Source organism: Zootoca vivipara, chromosome 11, assembly GCF_965207765.1.
Source record: "Zootoca vivipara chromosome 11, rZooViv2.hap1.1, whole genome shotgun sequence".
In the NCBI taxonomy this organism is placed as follows: Eukaryota; Metazoa; Chordata; class Lepidosauria; order Squamata; family Lacertidae; genus Zootoca; species Zootoca vivipara.
In genome coordinates, this window is record NC_142594.1 from 51829404 (window position 1) to 51835403 (window position 6000).

A 6000-nucleotide genomic window follows, 5' to 3' on the forward strand; every position below is an offset into this window, starting at 1 on the left:
TACTATTTCGTTTAATAGTCCTACTTATACCCGACAATTTACTAGCTGTGGTTCATGGTGGAGGAGATAGGTGTACTTTGGAAAAGCAGTGGCCACAGTAAAAGTCAGCCTTGGATTGAAATGGTTTGCAATAATAACAATAACAATATTTTTATTATTTATATGCTGTCCATCTGACTGGGTTGCCCCAGCCAATCTGAGCAGCTCCCAACAAAATATTAAAAACACCACATATTAAAAACTTCCCTGAACAGGGCTGCCTTCAGATGTCTTCTAAAAGTCAAATAGTTGTTTATCTGTTTGACATCTGATGGGAGGGTGTTCCACAGGGCGGGCGCCACTAGTGAGAAGATCTTTGCTTGGATCCCTGTAGCTTCACATCTCACAGTGAGTGAGCTGCCAGAAGGCCCTCAGAGTTGGACCTCAGTGTCCAAGCTGAATGATGGTGGTGAAGATGCTCTTTCAGGTATACTGTGCCAAAGCTGCTTAGGGCTTTATAGGTCAACACCAACACTTTGAATTGTGCTCGGAAATGCACTGGGAGCCAGGGTAGATCTTTTAGGACCGGTCTTATATGGTCCCGGACAGGTGCGTAGCAAGGGAGGGGCGAAGGGGGCGGGCCACCCCTAGCTCCACTCTGGTGGGGACAGCATGGGGACAGTGCACGGGGGCAGCGCCCTGGCCCGCCCCTCTCCTCCTCCGCCTGAGCAGGAAGAAGCAGAGCGCTCCAGCCAAGCAGAGCAGCAGTGCCAACCCGGACCGACTGCGCATGTGCGGACATGCGCAGTCCACTCTGGCTCATCCTGGCATGCGCGTTGTGCATCAGGACACATGCATGCATGCTGGCGGGGAGCATTAGATTCATCATGTAAATGTAAATGTCTCCAGAGGAGGGAGTTTCCCCTTGGCTGAGGGCCTTATGTAATGTGTAATGTGTAAGGAACAGAATTAATTCAGAGTGCTTGCCATATGAACCCCCCCCCCCCAGGCAATTAATTGAGTTTTTAAACCCAGACAACAGAAATTATCCAGCTTCAATATGATTACTTTTCTCCCCATGATGTGATAAGGCTAACAGCCTGACACTGTCCGCATTGTTTAAAACAATCCAGATTTGGAAGTGTGTCGCTGAGGATCCCGAAACACAAATTTGATGTGAATATTTGAATCACTGCAGATAGATCATCGCGGACAATTTCTGCTTCTGTTTCGCCCCACTAAATTCTGGCACGCGCGTTGTGCACCAGGACACATGCATGCTGCAGAGTGATGCCCCGCCCCCAGTGGGCGCTGCCCCTAGCTGCCGCATTCTGGATTAATTGCAGTTTCTGAGTCACCTTCACTTTTAGCCCCACTGAGAGTGCATTGCAGTAGTCCAAGCAGGAGATAACCAGAACATGTGCCACTCTATTGAGACAGCATGCAGGCAGGTAGGGTCTCAGCCGGCGTACCAAGTTGGAGCTGGCAGACAGCCGCCCTGGACACAAAATTAACCTGCATTTCCATGGATAGCTGTGAGTCAAGAATGACTGCCAGGCTGTGCACCTGGTCCTTTAGGGACATAATTACCCTATTAAGGACAGGGAGTCCCCCACACCTGCCTGATTGGTTGAGAACACCAGAAGAGCCTTCTTAGATCAGGCCAATGGTCCATCATATTCCCACAGTGACCAACAAGATGCAAGACCCAGAGTAAAAGAGCACTGTATCCTTCTGTCCCAGGAACTGATTGACAGAAGGATGTTGCTTGTGACAGGATAGGTAGAACATAGCCTTGAGGCTACATAAAACCTAAGCTGACACTCCCAAATTGTGCTGGAGGAGACTCTTGAGAGCCCCATGGACTGCTAGAAGATCAAACCTATCCATTCTTAAGGAAATCAGCCCTGAGTGCTCCCTGGAAGGACAGATCGTGAAGCTGAGGCTCCAATACTTTGGCCACCTCATGAGAAGAGAAGAATCCTTGGAAAAGACCCTGATGTTGGGAAAGATTGAGGGCACTAGGAGAAGGGGACGACAGAGGACGAGATGGTTGGACAGTGTTCTCAAAGGCACCAACATGAGTTTGACCAAACTGCGGGAGGCAGTGCAAGACAGGAGTGCCTGGCGTGCTATGGTCCATGGGGTCACGAAGAGTCGGACACGACTAAACGACTAAACAACAACAATAATTTAATATTCATCCAGCCCATTTTTCATTACAAAAAGAACCGCAAAGTGGGTCCCAATCACAAGAAGTTAAACTCTTTCTCTACAAACTGTAGATTAAGACAAACCTCAAATCAATAGTGATGTGGGAGTTCGATACAGCTGCCAGCAATTACATCAGTGAACATACAACAAATTAAGCTGAACTAAACACCGGCCACAGTTGGAAAAGGTAAAACTGCAGAATGCCGACATGTTCTGGGACTGCTGAGTTAAGCGAATTCAAGGCAGAAAGCAGAAATGTTGCCTGGGGATGTTTGCATGTCATTGGATAATCTGATCTAAAGCTGCAGTAAAGAAAAACCAACCGTAATTGCGGCATTTCAGCGGAGGCAAATGATTGTGTTTATATATTAATGTATTTTTAGGCTGCCCTTCAAGGTGGCTTATAATAGATAAAACACAAAAACAACCATGCAAGAATAAGCAAAATGAAAGCACGGCAACTATTTAAAACCCAACAAATTGACAGGAGATGAGACATTATCATTATAACTTATTATGCCATTATAGTGAAAAGATTCAGGATGATGGCATCACCAGCCAGCAGCAGGGTGGCGCTGCTCTGCCAATACAAGATTCCTTATCTCTGTTGCTGGGCAGCCTGGAAAGTATTGCTGGCCTATGTAAGAGGCTCATTTCACAGCATTCCTTGGTGGCAGAAATTCTGGAGACGTGTGAAGTCGAAGTGGTGGAGATGGAGAGAAGCTGGAGAATCGGAAGACCATTGGAGAACTGGACTTGGAGATCTGTGTGCTGCAGGACTTTGGCAAGTGGACTTTATACTTGCTTTGTGAGCTTTGCCTAAGCCAGTGATGGTGAACCTATGACACGCGTGTCAGGCGTGACACGCAGAGCCCTCACTGCTGGCACACGCCCCATTGGCCCATTCACACTGTTGTTGTTGTCCCCCCCCCCGTTTGTTCTCCCGCTCCTCCTCACGCTACAGCTTGTCTTCATTGTCTCCGCTGTTAAAACCTGGATCCTTTGTTGTTGTTGTTGTTGTTGCTGCTGGTAGCCAGAGATTGGTTTTTAACCCTTTCTGTTCTTTTTTTTCTGGCGCTTTGGCAGACTATGATTTGGTGTAACAGCGTTAGTTTTTTAACCCGTTCTGTGCGGGGTTTTTTTGTCACTTTGGCAGACTATGTCGGTGCTGCATGTTAGTTCCAGCGAAGGTATTATTCCTCATTTATTTCTGTTCTCTCCCCCCCAAAGCGCAGCAGCTTTGGGGCACCCCCCCCCCAAAAAAGCAAAACAACTTTTGCACACACACCCCAAAAACCTCCAAAACTTTGGCCAGCAGCTCCCTCCCAAAAGCTCAACAACTCTGGGCACTTTGTGATAAATAAGGGTTTTTTGGTTTGGTTTGGTTAGGTTAAATAATTAGTTTTTGGTTTATTAAATACAGTTATATATTACAATTATACATTGTTGTTATTTAAACTATAAATATCACGAAATTATGGTTATTTTCTTGAAGTGACACACCTCCTGAGTTATGCTCGGGTTTTTTTTTGGCGAATTTTGACACACCAAGCTCAAAAGGTTGCCCATCACTGGCCTAAGCAATGGCTTTGAAAGTGAAAGCGCTCTCTGGGCTCAGAGAGAGAGAGAGACTTCCCCAGGCAACTGTTTGTATATCGTGTGTTTTGTCTTTAGGAACTTAGAAAACTGTTTTGTCCCATCTGTATTGTGTAAATTGGCATTTACTAAGTCAAAGAATCTCTACTGCACTTTCTTTTGCTGTGCTAAACTGAATCCCATACCCAGCAGGGACTCCTCCAGACAACTCTTTGCTCCCACTAGTCCACATACATGGCTCTGTCCGTGGCCTGCTGGAGATCATCGACCAGAACAACCAAGGTGGTTTCAGCCTCATAATGGTCTGCATTCTCCAGGTGTGCCTGGAGTTGTTCAGAGAGACCATCTGCTCAATCACCTTGCCCAGGAATGGAAGATTTGAGACTGGGTGATAATTAGCCATAATGGCCAGGTCCAAAGATGGTGGGTTTTTTTAAAAAAATATTTAAAGCAGCTTAATAACCGCTTCTTCAAGCGGGTCTGGGAAGACTCCCTCATGGAGGGAAGCATTCACCAGCCCATGGAGCCCATTGCCTAGCCCTGCCTGGCTCCTTTTTATGAGTGATGGGCAAGGATCAAGGAGATAGGTGGTCACTTTTACTTGTCCAAGCAGTCTGTCCACATCCTCAGAGGTAACAGGTTGAAACTGATCCCATACAACTTGACTAGACAGAGCTCAGGCACTCTCCTGTCCTAGCCCTACTGCCACAGTGGAATCTACATTATCTGCAAAAAATATTTTTCTAAATCTATAATGGTGAAGGTGCATGTGTGTTATTCCCCACTTTTCTCCCACAAACACTTACCCGATCGTCCTGAAATTTGGCCACAACCTCAAACTCACACGTGAGCAGGTCATCATGCACTTACACTGACCAGCTGGCACACCTAAGACAGGTATAAACCTGGATTTGTGGTCCAAAAAATTGCGCCCTCCAGTGGACACTCAATGAACAATGGACAAACATACTCCCACAATCCCTCACTCCCACTCTCACGCCTCAACAGAGAGAAAACCGCTTGGAGAGCAAGCCACTCCTCAGGGAACCAAGCCCGCCTCGGAGATCGCACATCCGAGACCAGGCTGCTCCCTAGGGACCCACGCCCGCCTAGGAGATCATGTACCAGCGACCCCCTCCCGACCAACCACACCCACTCCAGACACACCCGCACCCCACGGATCGCGCCCCTGCTGATTCCACCCCAAACAAAGCCCACTCCCCACCCCCACCCCACAGATTCCACCCCCGCTGATCCCGATGTCTCCTGGGGACCACCCCTGCGATCCTGATGCCTCAGGCCTATCTCACCCTACCACCTCAGGCCATACCTGCCAAGTTGCTGTCAGAGAAATGAGGGACCGGGCCGGAAATAGCAGACCGGAAGTAGCGCTGCCGCCATTTTGGAACTGGGCGGAGCATGCTCAGAAGTGACTTTTGATGCTGCTTTGCCCACTTCCAAAACGTCCGCCGCGCCAGAAGTCGCACTGCAGCCATTTTGGAACTGGGCAGAGCAGCATCAAAAGTCGCTTCTGAGCATGCTCCGCCCAGTTCCAAAATGGCCGGCACACCAGAATAAACTGGGGAAAAACAAAAAAATGTGTTTTTTCAGCTAGGAACAGCTGGAAAAACGGGGATTTCCCGGGGAAAACGGGAGACTTGGCAGCTATGCCTCAGGCGTAAGCCACTCTTAGGCCTCTGCACAGTCCCCAAGCAACTCCAGACACACCCCCACCCCACGGATCACGCCCCCAGCGATTCACCCGCCTCCCACCCCAAACAAGCCCCCTCCCCCCTCCGTATTACCCTCAATCGGTGTGTGTGGGGGAAAATAAGGGTCAGTGATAGGTAAACCCTTCCCAGGTTGGGGTGGGTTTCGGGGGTCAAAATGGAGGACACGGATAGGTAAGTCCTTCCCTGATTGGGATGGGGGGTCTGTCAATAGGTGACAGGGATAACTAAGACCTTCCCTGGGATGGGTCGCTACAGAGTGTGGGGAGACACAGGTATGCCCCTATCTAAACACAATACAGGGGGGGACTCTGACGGCCTGGGGAATCTGAAGGGGGACTCTGACCTGCCATTTAACAAACAATGCCACAGCAACGCGTGGCAGGGCCAGCTAGCTTATACATAAAAGTGGAGGACAGGTGCAGTTGTATAATTCTATATTTGCGCGGTGTGTGGGTGGATCTTGATCGCACTAAGAAAA